Raw genomic sequence first — 17,431 nt, 5'->3', positions numbered from 1 at the left:
CTCATATGTAGCATCCATATGTCCTATAAGGGCATATGGTGGGCATGGGTTGTTCCCCAATAATATAAAAAATAGTGTGGACTGGAGTGGGCGTACAGACGGCCGTACATCTAATAAACCTATATCACTCCATATGTAATACACTATATATCTCTATGGCGTTCTCTTGGGCCATGCACACAGTAACACGGGATTACAATCGTCTTTTATAGACCTCGCTGATCCACTCCCATCATCTGAAGCATTTTCCATCTCCTTCAGTGTCACAATATTAATTTTCCAGAGTCTTTTCCTTCTCGTCAGGAGAAAATAAATCTTGCGGCGGGAAGGGGAGCGGGTAAAATCATCAGTTTGTTAGCGTAACATGGATTCACTGGCCGGTTACCATGGCAACCACAGTGAGTGATAATAACCGGTAACGACAAGCATTTCATCAAGTCCTTACCAATCTTCTACAGCCTCCATTCTACCAGCCCTTGTATTATTTGTACTAGGATTAGCCTATATTGTCTCTTTTTTTTTTTTTTGCGCTTTTTTATTTTATAATTTCTTTTGAAGAGGAGAAAGCAAATTGCAAAGCCAAGAAATAAGAAACAAACGACCGATATGCAGAATATGAGGAAATCGCATGTCATATTGATGGATCTTTTATTTAGACCATTGATTTGATAAATGTCTGAGACATTCATTCAAATGTCTCACAGCTCATATACAACAGACTGTCATACAATATGTGCAAGCTCTGACCTGTCCTACATGTTCCCTACAGCGGTTTTATAATATTCACAGCAGCACAGAGTACTTCAGGAGATGTATATGCTGGTCCTGTGGGTGCAGTGACTTGTCTAATCATGTGATTATATTCGTAAAGACTGGGCTGCATGTAACAGGAGGAGTGTAGCAGCAGAATAGTGAGTGCAGCTCTGGAGTATAATACAGGATATAACTCAGGATCCGTACAGGATAAGTAATGTATGTACACAGTGACTCCACCAGCAGAATAGTGAGTGCAGCTCTGGAGTATATATATAATACAGGATGTAACTCAGGATCAGTACAGGATAAGTAATGTAACGTATGTACACAGTGACTCCCCCAGCAGAATAGTGAGCGCAGCTCTGGAATATAATACAGTATGTAACTCAGGATCAGTACAGGATAAGTAATGAATGTACACAGTGACTCCCCCAGCAGAATAGTGAGTGCAGCTCTGGAGTATAATACAGGATGTAACTCAGGATCAGTACAGGATAAGTAATGTAATGTATGTACACAGTGACTCCACCAGCAGAATAGTGAGTACAGCTCTGGAGTATAATACAGGATGTAACTCAGGATCAGTACAGAATAAGTAATGTATGTACACAGTGACTCCACCAGCAGAATAGTGAGTGCAGCTCTGGAGTATAATACAGGATGTAACTCAGGATCAGTACAGGATAAGTAATGTAATGTATGTACACAGTGACACCACCAGCAGAATAGTGAGTGCAGCTCTGGAGTATGATACAGGATGTAACTCCGGATCAGTACAGGATAAGTAATGTAATGTATGTACACAGTGACTCCACCAGCAGAATAGTGAGTGCAGCTCTGGAGTATGATACAGGATGTAACTCAGAATCAGTACCGGATAAGTAATGTAATGTATGTACTCAGTGACTCCACCAGCAGAATAGGAGTGCAGCTCTGGAGTATAATACAGGATATAACTCAGGATCAGTACAGGATAAGTTATGTAATGTATGTACACAGTGACTCCACCAGCAGAATAGTGAGTGCAGCTCTGGAGTATGATACAGGATATAACTCAGGATCAGTACAGGATAAGTAACGTAATGTATATACACAGTGACTCCACCAGCAGAATAGTGAGTGCAGCTCTGGAGTATAATACAGGATATAACTCAGGATCAGTACAGGATAAGTTATGTAATGTATGTACACAGTGACTCCACCAGCAGAATAGTGAGTGCAGCTCTGGAGTATGATACAGGATATAACTCAGGATCAGTACAGGATAAGTAATGTAATGTATGTACACAGTGACTCCACCAGCAGAATAGTGAGTGCAGCTCTGGAGTATAATACAGGATGTAACTCAGGATCAGTACAGAATAAGTAATGTATGTACACAGTGACTCCACCAGCAGAATAGTGAGTGCAGCTCTGGAGTATGATACAGGATGTAACTCAGAATCAGTACCGGATAAGTAATGTAATGTATGTACTCAGTGACTCCACCAGCAGAATAGTGAGTGCAGCTCTGGAGTATAATACAGGATATAACTCAGGATCAGTACAGGATAAGTTATGTAATGTATGTACACAGTGACTCCACCAGCAGAATAGTGAGTGCAGCTCTGGAGTATGATACAGGATATAACTCAGGATCAGTACAGGATAAGTAACGTAATGTATATACACATTGACTCCACCAGCAGAATAGTGAGTGCAGCTCTGGAGTATAATACAGGATATAACTCAGGATCAGTACAGGATAAGTAATGTATGTACACAGTGACTCCACCAGCAGAATAGTGAGTGCAGCTCTGGAGTATGATACAGGATATAACTCAGGATCAGTACAGGATAAGTAATGTATGTACACAGTGACTCCACCAGCAGAATAGTGAGTGCAGCTCTGGAGTATGATACAGGATATAACTCAGGATCAGTACAGGATAAGTAATGTAATGTATATACAAAGTGACTCCACCAGCAGAATAGTGAGTGCAGCTCTGGAGTATGATACAGGATATAACTCAGGATCAGTACAGGATAAGTAATGTAATGTAATGTATGTACACAGTGACTTCACCAGCAGAATAGTGAGTGCAGCTCTGGAGTATAATACAGGATGTAACTCAGGATCAGTACAGGATAAGTAATGTAATGTAATGTGCACAGTGACTCCACCAGCAGAATAGTGAGTGCAGCTCTGGAGTATAATACAGGATGTAACTCAGGATCAGTACAGGATAAGTAATGTAATGTAATGTATGTACACAGTGACTTCACCAGCAGAATAGGGAGTGCAGCTCTGGAGTATAATACAGGATGTAACTCAGGATCAGTACAGGATAAGTAATGTAATGTAATGTGCACAGTGACTCCACCAGCAGAATAGTGAGTGCAGCTCTGGAGTATAATACAGGATGTAACTCAGGATCAGTACAGGATAAGTAATGTAATGTAATGTATGTACACAGTGACTTCACCAGCAGAATAGTGAGTGCAGCTCTGGAGTATAATACAGGATGTAACTCAGGATCAGTACAGGATAAGTAATGTAATGTAATGTGCACAGTGACTCAACTTTTTATGTAGATTAACGTTATCTGTAAAATGGTGAAAGTTGTACGTATACTTAAGTTATGACATAACCATCGTAATCAGTGCTGAACTTGCTCCACTAGCCTTGGAGTCTTTTTTTACCCTCCCACTTTGCTTGCCTTTGTCTATATGAAATTACATTCATTAAACTTTTTTTCAATGTCAATTAATGATTAGTGCAATGAAATCACTCTATATGCTAAGTAATCTTTCACTGCATTATTCATTTCCCAAGTATATTTGACCCATACACCTCTTTCTATGCATTCCTTCTGTATTATCCCTTTCAAACACTGCGATAGATAGATAGATAGATAGATAGATAGATAGATAGATAGATAGATAGATAGATAGATAGATAGATAGATAGATAGATAGATAGATAGATAGATAGATAGATAGATAGATATGAGATAGATAGATAGATATGAGATAGATAGATAGATATGAGATAGATAGATATGAGATAGATAGATATGAGATAGATAGATATAGATATGAGATAGATAGATAGATAGATATGAGATAGATAGATAGATAGACAGATAACTACATACAGCACTCTGCGAACATTAATGCCACCTAAACACTATAAATAAATATGCATTGCTGCTGAATATACAATAGGTAGGTACTTAGCGCACATTTTGATCAAATTGTGGGAGCCCACCTGCCACGACAAGGCGACCTCTATAAGGTGGGTCCCTACGCTGCACATACACCCAGAACTGGGAGTAAGCCTACATATATTTGGGGATGGTAGGAATCAGCATTAAACTAATTAAAATCACCCAGGGCAGAATGTGTATCTAAGTCTATCCTGTGTGATACTATTTCAGAGAACCATACATCGCCACATCCCTGCATCATTTTCTACTTTTCAATTTTAGTTACTGAAAACAAAATTCCCATTTAGGTCTAAAGCAGTGAAATGACTGTACATAGCTGCAGCATGGATGGGCACCATAGATGGCATTGCCTATATGGGGTATATCTGTTCTTCTCCCTCCTGCCTTTTTTCCCCCCAGTAGAAAACCCGCCTGTCTTCCCAGAGGGATTTTAATCGTAGGCCTCCAGCTGCTTCAGCCTCTGTCACCGCAAACAACCCACAATGCTTTGCACTCAGAGTCACAGGGTCAATGAGCCCATCGCCCGGAGACCTGAGATTGTAATGAGTCATAGAACGCCATTCCCAGTGTAAACCCGGCTAGGTTATCCGCCAGATGAGTGCTCGCTGCCAAGTCTATATACCCTGCCCTTGTATCTCCTTGTTGTAACGGCAGACTCCACAGTCATGCTTCTTGGCCGAACGTGATTTTATTAACTCTCTCTGGGCTCCTTTAGAAAGAAAAATAACAATTTAATCCTCCGCTCCATACCTGCATTGCTTGCCAAGATGATGCCAATCTTCAAGGCGTAATTGAACGATCTCCAAGGAGAAAACCCATTGCATTTACGACGTGGCACATGTTCTTCTTAAACGAAAACTATAATTATGTTGTAATTTATTAATTATGCAAGAGGAACGCAGAGACTTTTCTGGCTATTCCATTGCTTTTTACATATGTTGAAAGAGTTGATCTGGTTTAAGAAACCCGTTTTCAAACACCCTATTAGGGAATTCTGAGGGGCTCCCCTATTCAGGACCCTCATCTATTATCCAGACTAGAGAGCGGTTATAAAGAATGCCTCTCGCTCTGGAGGACCTGTCCTGTCCTGCATTACACAGACATTCCATTGATTTCAATGGGAACTGTGTAATGCTTAATTTCCCCTGTGGTGGCACTGCAGGAAATTGGAATACTTGTTGCCAGTTTCCCCACAGATCACAGCTGATCGCTGAGGGTCCCAGCAGCAGGACAATCAGTGATCAACTTATTATCTGACGAACATTTCTAACAAAAAAGGCATTGCCCAAAGTGGACACCCCCTTTAAGGGTAGGGCGAGATGACAATCGTTGTCATGCAGGCCCATAGATTAGCATTGAGTCCCCCGGATACCATCTAACTCTATAGAAGTCAAGAAGTAGCACCTGGTCGGGACTGGCGCTGTGTCAGAGAACATCAGTCGTACGGCCACAAATCAGACATTGATGGCATATCCTAGTAATATAACATCAGTGTTTGACGGAATACCCCTTTAAATTGTAACTCAACATTTAAAAAAACTATGACACGTCAGAAGTTTTTATCACTGGGTGTCTGAGCAATGACACCTAAAACAAAGAGTTTCTGATCGGCTATCCTCCGAGCGGTCTAAGGGCTCAATAGAAAGTCTATGAGCCGGTACACCGCTCGCTCGGCTTTCACTTCTCGCTTCTGCCGGTTCGTTTTAGCAATCAGTAGGGGTCGCCGCGATCAAAACTTCTGACATGTCAAACTTTTTTAAAAGTTTAGTGACCCTTTAAGCCATAAAGGGTTCTTTAGTGTTCATATTTTCGAACTGATCACTCCTTCGTCTATATGGTTTATAAATGAAATGAATGTGTCGTAAACTAAAGTCCACTCCATCTGTATACAGACAGGGACACAGACGATCTGTTATTTCTAATTAACTTCGGTCACGTACCAACAAAGACACATGCGCATCGATTCAGCACGTGGCGTCCAACTAAGCTGCCAACAATGAACTGACGGCTACGTCAATAAGTAGCTGGAATCCTCCGTCGCTGGCTGGCCGCCCTCGGTGTGTAATAAACTGCGGCAGATCCCTAATCAAATGCAGGAGGCATTTTCTGTCCCAGCCTAGTTGACTCAGGTCATACGATTTCATTTTCTCCCAGGGACCTACTTAATAAGTGTTAAGTGGCTGAGGCTGATTATCGTGAGATCCTTTGGAAGAAATATCTACTATAATGCTGAAAAAGATGGATGGAATTTCCACCCGGCCCTGTGGGATCTGGTTATGAGTAGATTATAGTCCAATTTCGCTCTTGGCTACTAAATAAAGATTATCTGTGACATAATACAAGGCGCCAGTACAGAGCATCCAGAAGACCCAGCTCTGTAAGCCGACCGTAGCCATTTTATTTAAAGGGGAAGTCTCCAGGGTTTGCTTTCTTCCCGAAATAGCACCACACCTGTCCATGGGCTGTGTCTAGTATTGCAGCTCAGATCCACTGAAGTGAATTGGAGCTGACCTGTAATACCACACACAACCTGTGGACAGATGTGGCGCTGTTTTAGAAAGAAAGCAGCCATGTTTTTCTAATTCAGAACTATGTCTTTACAAAAACTTAATTAATTCCAATGGTGCCCCAGCTCACAGACCCCCACACATATTGTTTGGGTCCCGACTATTCATTTAATTCACCTTCCCACAATTCCTCTACCTCCTGCTTTAGGCCTTATTCAGACGAACTTAGAATACGTCCGTGTGACGGCCGTTAAAACAACGGCCGTCACATGGACGCGTGTAACTCAATGGGGCCGTTTACACGGACGTTTTTCACGTCCAAGTTTCCCCACGTTCCTCTGAATAAGCCTTTACTGACAGTCTTACCAAGGTGTAAAGCCAAACTACATGCCAAAGTTTCCATTGGGGTCTATTCACATGATGTGATCAAATCGCAAATTTTGGTCAAATTTCGGCAAAACCGTGGTATTTTGTTGAGATGCTGCAGCAATAAATGGGATTTCAATTTACAATGTGAATCGACCCTTGGTAGAAACATCGATTAGTAACTTTTGACCTCTGGTTTCCATAGAGATAATAGGTGCCTGGCAGCTGCTTATCTCGCCCTAAAGCAGAGTGGGGAACCTTTTTACTGCCAAGGGCCATTTGGATATTTCTAACCTCATACAAAATGATCAATTTAAAAATTTCCCTGCTTTGTTTGGTCAAACATTTAATTACCTCCCCACTAATGTGATGGCTGGAGCTGCTCCTCTTTGGCGAGGCGCGTGACGTTCGCCGGTTTTGATGACGTTGCTACTGCGACTGGTTTTCCAGGTTTGCGTCAGTCAGTCTAGAGCGCGGTCGATTCTTTGCATGGTAAGTTTTGATAAGAACTGCTCGCAGCAGTAAGTTGTTCCGCTCACAGATGTCAATGCATGTCTCCTCAAATTGGGAAATTCACCAATCCAGTCACCTAACCTGAGTCACCTGACCTCACGTCATGCATTTAGGACAGGTCCTATGTCTGCAGGACAGGAGGAGGGCGTATGGAGCCAAGTACTGTCATTCACTGCTAGTGAATGAGTATGCGGCGGTCCGAGTGAGGTCGTGCGTGCAAGCCAGGGATTGGACCAGTCCAGTCATCTGACCTGAGTCACCTGAACTCACATCGGGTCATGTGACTGGTCCACTCCAGGGCCGATACGCACCACGCATCGACCTCAATACATGGCTCCGTCCGCCCTCCTCCTGCTCCTAAATGTGAGTGAGAAGAGTGGACGGAACCAAGTAGTGAATGATGCGGCAGTCCGAGTGAGGTCGGCGCGTTCTGTGACGGGAGTGGACCAGTCCAGTCACCTGACCTGAGTCACCTGACCTCAGGTAACTGGACTGGTCCACTCCTGGGCTGGCACGCATCAACCTTACTCAGACCGCCTCCGCCGCCATTCTTGGCTCCATCCGTCCGCCTTCTGCTCCGAAATGTGAGTGAGTAGGGCGGACGGAGCCAAGTAGTGCATGACGCGATGGCAGCGCTGTCTGAGTGAGGTCGGGCCTGACCAAATGATCTCGCAGGCCTTATCGCGGGCCGGACGTTCCCCAACCCTGCCCTAAAGTTTGCCATGAAACCTTTCCCAGCCGTATATTATATTACTGTACATATCACTCAAATCCCATAAAAGATGTGTCCACCGTGTTGTGATTTATGGTTGCTCGTTATGAATTAGTATTTTCGGGGACATTATCACTTGAGGCGCGGCATCGATCAAACCTTCGCTGTAATACTTATGATACAATGTTATTCTATCATAAGAACTGTGACATCTATGGCTGGTTCCACTATTTTAATTTTTTTTTTATACGACCCCCGATCCCTCCGACATAAGAGATGAGACCCTCGTAGGACATGATGGTGATGGCGTCTAGTATGCTGCAGCCGTTCTCCTACCAGGTAGTCCTACACAATAGAAATCAATCAGTATTCATCGGCGTAAGTACACAACCACCTCCAGTCTACGCAGAGACGCAGCATAATCCCCCCACCCCCGCAGCCTGCCCCTCCTCCTCTCTATCCATGTGTGAGGCTGATGCTCATCTTTGTATAGGTAATCCTATACCTGCTAGTCACCAGCATGACCCGAAAAACATTAGGGTGAGGGTACGATCGCACATAGCAGGGTCCGCATGTGGCCGAAACCACACTCCATTCAGTGGCCAATGCCCACACTTTGGCAGGTATTACCGGCCAAAATGTGCGACCATTCACCACCGCATTTGGGACAGTACTCTAAGGCAACATGTAGTGGCAGGCGCTACATCGCCGAAAGAACGTAAGGATACGTGACCGAAAATGCTATAAAAAAAACGCCCAAAAACACGGAAGCTTGAATCTGCTGTCTACCTTCAAAACTACTCGCCCATTGGTCTGAAAATCACGCTAATTTGCGTCACTTGGGTGTGGTTTTTGACCGCTCCGCAGCTGCGTCTTGTTTGCCAGGCGGCTGCTATGTGTGGCCCTACTCTAATAGGTCAGCGCACATCACGTGGATGTCTTAAAGGGGTATTCCAAATTTTAGACCTTTATGGTACCTGCCCCTTGACCCCCGTCCTACCTTCTGCCGCTATCGCTGGTCCCCAGCCACTGACTGACGAGATGGCCGGGTATTTTCCGGAAACAGCTGAGTGCTTTTTGCTACGCTGTTTCCTTACCTCCTCTAGAAGTGAATGAGAGAAGGTTGTAATACTGTGAACCCCCGCTACAAGGGTGTCACCGTTTTAAAATATGGAGCAGTGAAAGGAATGAATGGGAAGCGGCACTCGCAAAAGCGCCGCGGCCACTTCTAACAGCTAATCAACGGGCGGCCAAGAGACCCCCACCGATCAGATTGAGGATAGGCCATCAATTTAATCTCTCCAGATAATCCATTTAATTGCCATTGTGGACTCTGGGAATGTTGGGTGATAACCCCCAGGCAGCTGTAAACGTGAATTAAGTAGCTACGTATTCTTCGTCACCCAGCTTTTCCAGAAGCAGATCTAACCAAGGGTCCTATTATACGGCCCGATATGGGCCATGAAAATGAGCGCCGATCAACGAGACATCTGCTGCCAACAACAAGGATTTTTACTGCTGCATAAAAGAGCAGATCAGCCGATCATCGGGAGCAAGCGATCATATGGACGCTCGTTTGCCCGATCATTGGCCCATGTAATAGGGCCTTAAAAAATATCCTAATAGAGATTTTAAAGGCGTGGTACACGATTAGAAAAACATGGCTACCAGTGGCCATTGCAGGGGGTATGTGTGGCTGGTCGCAACTCCTTCTAGTATTAACCGCTCCCCGCTAGGTAGTCCGAAGCTGGACCTGCAGTGATTGGCTGATCACCGAGGTGGCGTGTTTTTAAGAGTTGTTGTGTTGAGACAACCCCTATAACCGAGTCCTGAGACAGATGGAGTAATGCCAAAATAGATTAGGTGCCACGCTCTACGTCAATATATAGTGTATAATGGAATTGTATAATGATCACTTCTGCAGAAGAAACTCTGAACGAGGACATAACCGCTCCACAAGAAGGACTAATTACTTTTTTTAGGCTTAACCGAGGAAAAGTCAATTACCCCCCTGGGTTTCATCACCGGGTCTCCACAATCGAGGCTGGCCACTACACAACCCATCAGACACAGCGACAGAACACAATAAAGCAGGCAATGAGCCACTGAGGAGTAGTTCACAGACGTCCTGATATGATTGGCTGCTGAGCGCACTGATGGTGACATCACCAGCTACAACTATATGGTGATATTATAGCACAGTATGTCACTGTTTTTTGATCACTATATGGTGGTATTATACGAGCACTATATGGTAAAAAGAAGGAAGCCATACACTATGTTTTTCCCAGGATCCCCAGCCCGATCCTGTAAAGTCTACATCTCCATCAGATCCCGGGACGCTGGATCTTTGGCCCAACGACAAAATATCTATCTTTTAAACAATGTATACCCCTAGGATCCTGACTGCATTGCCTCGCATCAAGCTTAGCACCAGTGAGTGTCTGCAGTGTACAGATTGTGGGAGGAGTAGGGTATCTAAGCAGCACAGAGTATTTAAGAAGACAAATGTGCTAACTTTGCGGGAGGCAGTAACCTATCCGCTCGTGATTATGTTATTGAGGACAGGGGCAATATCCTATGTAAAGTGGAAATAAGACAAGTAATAGGTCACAGACAGACGGCGGAAGGAGCAGGATATCTCCGCAGCACAGATTATTTCAGAACATCGATCAGTGACCTGTCTACTTGTGCTTAGGTCAGACAGGGCAGCATAGGACATTTAGTGTCAGAATTGGATGTGGTTAATGGAGACAAAAGGGAAATCACAAATAGTGGATGGAGCTGGCTCCAACCAGTAGCACAGAGTATTTCAGGAGAGAAGTGTGCTTCTCTTGCCGTGACTAGTCCTTTTTTGTCATGAGGTTAGTGATGACAGAAAAAATGCCATGATGTGAAAAGGGGTTTGAAGGAATCAAATAGTGGAAGGAGCAGGATATTTCAGCAGCACAGAGTATTTTAGGAAATGTATATGGAAATCGTGTAGCAGACAAAAAAATCTCTATGGTAGTGAGAGCAAAGCTCCATATCACGGGAGGGCTGCTGGGGTTTACAAAATGTGGGCAGGACTATAAAACACTGGTTATGGGGGTGTGCCCACTGGGGGAATACAGAGGTATCCTGGGATTTGTATCTAAAAACAGCGGGGACTGGAGCTAGACGCGGACTTGACGTTGTCTCGTCCTAGACGTACAGCATAGATACTGAAAGCTTAATCATTGTAAAATAGGAAGTTATGCAATTTTCTAATATACTTTGTGTTTCAATTCTTCAACATTTTCAAGATCTCTGCTTGCTGTCGGTGAATTGGAACATTCTCGTGGTTGGTGGTGATCACTCTTGGCTGAATGGACGCCTGTAATACCATGACGTTAAGGACTGTTCTAACGGAAGCTGGACATATGGATTTTTTTCGCTGTCTTCAGATGAACTTTTCAGGTCGGTGAAACTTGTGTTATCAAATTGCACATGTGATCATTAGAACCGTCTCGAAATACAGATCTGTGATCGGCTAAAGAGTTTCTGTCAGGAGTGCTATGTTTTTCATGCTTAGAATTATCTAGGTGGCGCTGTTAGGTATAGGTTAATGTGCCTTCAAAGATGTTTTTGGCGTTTTTTCATACATGGATCATCATACATGTCCAATTTACTCAATATAAGCAAGGATTTTGTGGTCTGAGACAAATTCATAAATTATTCGTTACCGTATTGGCTCATACCACATTGAGGTCCCTAGATCCTAATGACCTGATCACCTGATAGTGGTGCAACCCATAAGTGACATATATTTATCTTTCAACATCACCTTGCAGAAAAAAAAATGTACATGTTGAGTAATAACATGTCTTACACTCCATTCACATCCACTGCTGCATTCACAATTCTACTGCTGTGCATAGTGAAGGACGTAGTGTTTTCTATGAAACTACTGTACAGTGTCTAGTGTAAGAACTACATCTTTCACAATACTCATCAATGCACAGACTGTGGCAAAAGCTGCAGGGAGAGGCAGAATTAACAGGGAAAAAAAACTAACTTTGACTGCAGCTTTGGATGTGACTAGAGTATAAACCATTTTTTTATTTTTTTGCAAAATTACTCCACGTTACATATAGACTTGAACAGTAAAACGATGTTCAAGAGCAGAACAACGTAACTATTACATTACTTGTCTGTACCAGTAATCCGACTGAGTTTTTGATATTATCTTTCTGGAAAACCATGTTCGTTTCCTTGTCTTGTCAAAGAGTATTTAAAACAGGTGTGAAAAGCCTGAAGGGTTGTAATTTGCTGGCAATATTTCCCTGACTGCTATTAAATGCCACATGACATCCAAAGTCTCCGAAATGCGTCAGTACAAGAAACGAGCAAACGCTTCGCTTCTTCCAGGGATCCTGACAGACGCTGCAATGGTCTCACAAGGTTAAAGCAACCAGCTCTATTATACAAGGGTAGCTGGAACAGCACTGGGCTTGTCCTGAAGGCCCGACTCCCTGATTAATGTCCCTATCACAGTGACCCAGGCATGACTGCAAGACAGAGGCACCCTACCATTAAAATTCATGTCATGTCCCCACACCGGCAATGTGACCAGCCTACTGTATAAATGCTGCGCAGCAAATCTTTCCTTTACATCGTCCCTTTGAAGCTGCATCGTAAACAGTTTGTCTTAGTGTTTGCTATATTATAATGTCACCAAGACAGGGGTATAACGTTTTATGTAATTATAGTATAAAAAAACATCACACAGCCTACAAATATACATTTTTAAGAACTCTGCTTGCTCTCAGAGAACAGAAACAATCATCTTTTAAATTCCGAGGCCGAAAACCCGTCCTGATCATGGGCTGCTCTCACTCGGTACAGTTGGGCGTGACCAAGACACATTTATTTTTTACAGCTCTGGATGTAAATAAAAATGTTCCCATTCACTGACAGTAAACAGAGCTCTTGAAAATGAATTCAAACACATTATTATGTGTTTGAATTCATTTTCAAGAGCTCTGTTTAAGGTCAGTGAATGGGAACATTTTCATTTACATCCGGAGCCATAAAAAAATATGAGAAAAAGGCTGAACTTTAAATGATACAGTGATCAAGCTTAATTTTCCGAAAACTGGAAAACCCCTTTTAAATCTGCGGAGGTATCTGGTAACTAAATAACAGTAAGCTAATAAATTGACAACTGGGTGTTACCATTCTCCTTGTCAAAGGGGCGTGTCCCTACAGTCCCACTCTGTCAGCTCTGATTGGACAATGTCAGTCTGTGTAGGGACACGCCCCCAACTGGTAACACCCAGTTGTAAATTTATTCATACATTTCTGGGAGGAATAACAGAGGAACGGCACAACAGAGAGTTCTAAGAAAAGATGCTCCAGAATTGTTATCTCGTGGGGAATACAAGTATTTACTAAAACAGACACGTCAGGAGAAGCGACAGGTCGTCTTTAACTCCGTATTCCCTAAGGCCTTGTTCACACGGCGTGTATTTGACGACGAAAAACACGTAAAAAAACGCATGCTTTAAGCTTCCCATTGATATCAATAGAAAAACGTATTGTAGTGCATACGGCGCGTTTTTTTACGCGCACCTTTTTAAAAAAACGCGTCGTGTAAAAAAAAGAAGCATCAGGTCAAAACGCGCCTAATTCCCATAGTCCATAGGAGTCTTAATTGCGCGCCCAAAAAACACGCCGAAAACGGCTAGAAAAACGCCTGTTTTTTACGCGTTTACACATAGGGTTTTTTTGAGCGCCGTGTGTACAAGGCCTTATAGGGTATATGAAAATGGGTTCTCTAAACTAGGCAATAGAACCTCTGATGGACTTATGGGAGGTCTCGACACTTGGGAACACCCTAATTGGACAACCCTCTAGTCTGGTTCTCAGTATACAGGACTCTTGTTAAAGGTACGGCAGCCATGACGGAGCTGCATTGGTGCAGTGGTCTCTATACCAATAAATATCTGATTCCCGTACGTCGTACACACTGTTCCACGCAATACTTTGGCCTCCCTTGCCGCTGCGCCTCTAAGAATAGATCACTAGCACACTGCGAGGAGGAACAGCGTGCAGCCTGCCCTGCGATAACACTTGTGTGTCTTGCTAACACAACACATATTGTGCGTTCCACAAATACATGAACGTGTAACCAGAACAACTAGAATATTCATTTAATTACCTAAACACTCCATAAATCACAGATACATAGGTTAGATTGTCCTTTTCTCCAATCCTGTGGTGCCCCCTAATACACAACAGACAGGCACATATTATAGATACCTAGATATACACCTATATGTAGATATGTGGCCCGTACAGAGTGGTGTCCAGTTTTGGGGGGCCTCGTTCTCTTCACCATTTTGACCCTGTCCAGGACCCCCTTTATATAAGGTGCTGTTTGAACAAGATTTGTAGTAAAAAATGAAACAAATGGAGTCGGAGGAAATTCCCCGTTGTCTCTGAAAGGTGGAGGGGGGTCAAATTCATTGGTGACTGGGATGTGATGTCACCACGTGGAAAGTGTGATGTCATTCTGAGTACAATAAGCACCCTATCAGGATGGCAGCTAGACCGGAAGAAATGCCCCCTAAAAATGCTCACAGAGACCCCTGAAGAAGACTCTTCAGTCCTTGCCACCTAACACAAAATAATCTTATAAACTAAACCTCCTCAATTAATTGAAATCCATCAAACCTTTTTAGACTCTGAGAAATGTCACCGCTGTATTTTTCACACTCCAGCAGCAGGTGAGATGTTCAATAATATATTCATAGGATTGCTAAAAGAGGGGGAAGGGCTAACGGGCTTGGCGTAGTATGCGGGCAGACTTGTCTCCCCATGTGACTTACGCCATATGCATAAGGGGACGTTGGCTCAGTGTTATAATGGTTCAGCAATGAGGTCAATATCTGCAAGGTTATATCTCACTAGGGTGTATTCACACTCGCTATTTGTAGTCCATGTTATATCCATTTATCTCCCGTCATTGGAAAGTAGGAAAATAGAGAGTGTGAATGCTCCCTTAGGCGAGACTCAGCCGTAATACAGAATTTGAGGGTCTATATTACAGCCGCAACATCCGGACACCCACTGAATGGGACCCTGAAGTGCCTATCATGGGGCCAAAAGCTAGCCTGTACTTTATGGTAATGAGGGATATCCTTCTTGACTTGACCCCATGCTCTTAAAAAGTCCCCATGCTTTAGTCCAGGGCTTCATTGAGACTTTTTGTAGTACTAATGATGGATTTTAACTCTTGAGTGACAGCTGCAGTCCACAAGATCGCATGCAACTCAATGTATTCATGTGGGCTGCAGCTGTAGCTCAAGAGTTAGTCAATCAGTAGCGCTACAAAAAGTCTGTGCGGCCCAAACCTTGGGCATAGAGCCAAGTCATGTGATTCATACCCACTCTGCTGATTGGCCGAGAGGGATCATTGAATGAAGGAATTCCCTCAACTACCTGATGGGGTGCTTTAAGGGTCCATTTAGAGGGTGGATGCGCACCCGATATGTTATTGTGGCATCTTATAGATGCCCTAATTTAAAGAGGTCTAATTATTTTAAACAGGTTGTGCCGCTGACCCATCAGGAGACACAGGCATCACTAATATATCTGTAGACTATAGCCTCAATGGCAAAGAGAGTGATTATGGAATTGCTAGTTATGCCATTGCTCGGTATCTCCAAATCTAGGCAGATAGGAAATGCCCAGCGTACTAATAATACAGGGACCTGGCACTCATAATCTGGGTACACCATGGGGGCAGTGTAACCCTTTAGTCACTGTCACGTACCCTAAGAATCATATACGTTTAGATACGACAGCGTTCGAGGTTGGCTACAGTGTCTACCAAGTGTGTAATTGGCTGGTCCCAGCAGCCTACCAAAGCCTAGCCGGCCATCCATGTGTTTCTGGTCATACATAGACATTACAGGAAAGCAGAGGCGTAGCTATAGGGGGTTCAGCCACACCTGGGTCCTCGTGCCTAAGGGTCTCAAAAGCCCCTCTGCCACATAAGACACCCATATTATAAATAGCACATGATAGGTGGGGGGCCCTGTTAAAGATTTTGCACTGGAGCCCAGTAGCTTCAATTTACACTTCGGAGACAAAAATGGGGAATAAATACAGGAACGTTGAAAATAACTATGGCATCATTAAAGCGACCCTCCAGTCCCCGCAAAAAAATGGACTATACATAAATGTATAGTCAATAAACCTGCTGCCCCGCTCCTGAATGATTCGGAATCCGTTCCTGTGTTACGGTGCCCCGTTTTCCGCTCTCAAAGATTTGCCCGCTGCAGTTTCAGGCTTTGCTGTGAAGACCGCTGCCTCTAGCAGCACTGACGTCATCCGCTCGATTGGAGGGCAGTGTAGGGAGTGAGAATGAAGAAGCTCTCCATAGCGAAGCCTTGGAGAGCGGAAAACGGGGGAACCGGTGTGTAGAAACGGAGGCCGGATCATTCAGGATCCGGGCAGTAGGTAAGTTGACTATACATTTCCAATGTTAGTCATTTTTTGGCGGGGACTAAAAGATAGAAAGAGGGCAAGATGGCGGACATTAAAAGGAACGGCATCTGGAGATCAAGTCCTTGGCAATGGCTACCAGCCTCATCAAACAAGTTGGGTCAATGGAGACCCCGAATGTCATCACTCTTGGATCTGCCAGAAAATGTCTAGATATCTGACAGCTACTGGATACTAGGCCTCTGACAATACTGACTCCGTGGGATACACTAGAGGTTTATGGTTAGAGACTACAACTCCCAGCAGGACCTTCCATTGGCATACTTGGTCCTGTCGTTCCCCAGTGGCTGGTCCGGGTTCACAACTCCTACTAAAAACACCAAAATATTCAGGGGATCCCATATCTGAGCTACGGAAACACAGACCCTGCTGACAAATTGCTGCCAATGACTGAACACGTATGATGTGAGACGGGCCCGGGTGATTTTTTTATTTTTACGTTTTTCCTCTTGCAGCTATTTGTCGTTTGTGCATCAAAAAAGGAAATTCACAAAATGTTAGACATGGCTCAAAAGACCGAGCATGCCAAGAGGCTATCCGATGTATGAGGGGGGTTTATAGATACCTACGACACAAGATTCATTGGGTTTGACTGTGGCCCTTTAAATGCCTAATACAAATATATAATATACGGCATATATTGCCCAACTGATTCATTTTTCATCATGCAAATTATGATTCTGTCGATGGCCCCGTAGAAGATTGATTATATTTTCACATGAGCCGTGGCTTTATTTATAAAAGATCTTACAGTAACTTATATCTTGCCCCAGGCAATGGAAATGAAATGCATTGCAAGATGTAGCCGCCCTCATCTTGAGCATGGGGGGTTGGAA

At 43.7% G+C, this 17,431-nt stretch overlaps 1 protein-coding gene and 1 long non-coding RNA gene across 5 annotated transcripts in view; one reads left to right on the top strand and one right to left on the bottom strand.

Moving 5' to 3' along the window:
• LOC142664914 (uncharacterized) overlaps window positions 1-17,431 on the top strand; it is a 254,020-nt gene that overhangs the window by 46,937 nt on the left and 189,652 nt on the right. For all 4 annotated transcript variants that reach the window (XR_012851407.1, XR_012851409.1, XR_012851408.1 and 1 more), the window contains exon 3: window positions 11,348-11,501. This is a non-coding gene — a long non-coding RNA (uncharacterized LOC142664914). The remainder of the gene's footprint in view (window positions 1-11,347; window positions 11,502-17,431) is intronic.
• Window positions 1-17,431, bottom strand: part of SV2A (synaptic vesicle glycoprotein 2A) — a 117,135-nt gene that overhangs the window by 94,234 nt on the left and 5,470 nt on the right. The window lies entirely within an intron of this gene.

This window comes from Rhinoderma darwinii, chromosome 12 (genome assembly GCF_050947455.1).
Source record: "Rhinoderma darwinii isolate aRhiDar2 chromosome 12, aRhiDar2.hap1, whole genome shotgun sequence".
Taxonomy (NCBI): Eukaryota; Metazoa; Chordata; class Amphibia; order Anura; family Rhinodermatidae; genus Rhinoderma; species Rhinoderma darwinii.
The sequence above is the reverse complement of the archived record's forward strand: the minus strand, read 5'-3'. Positions and strand labels throughout refer to the sequence as shown.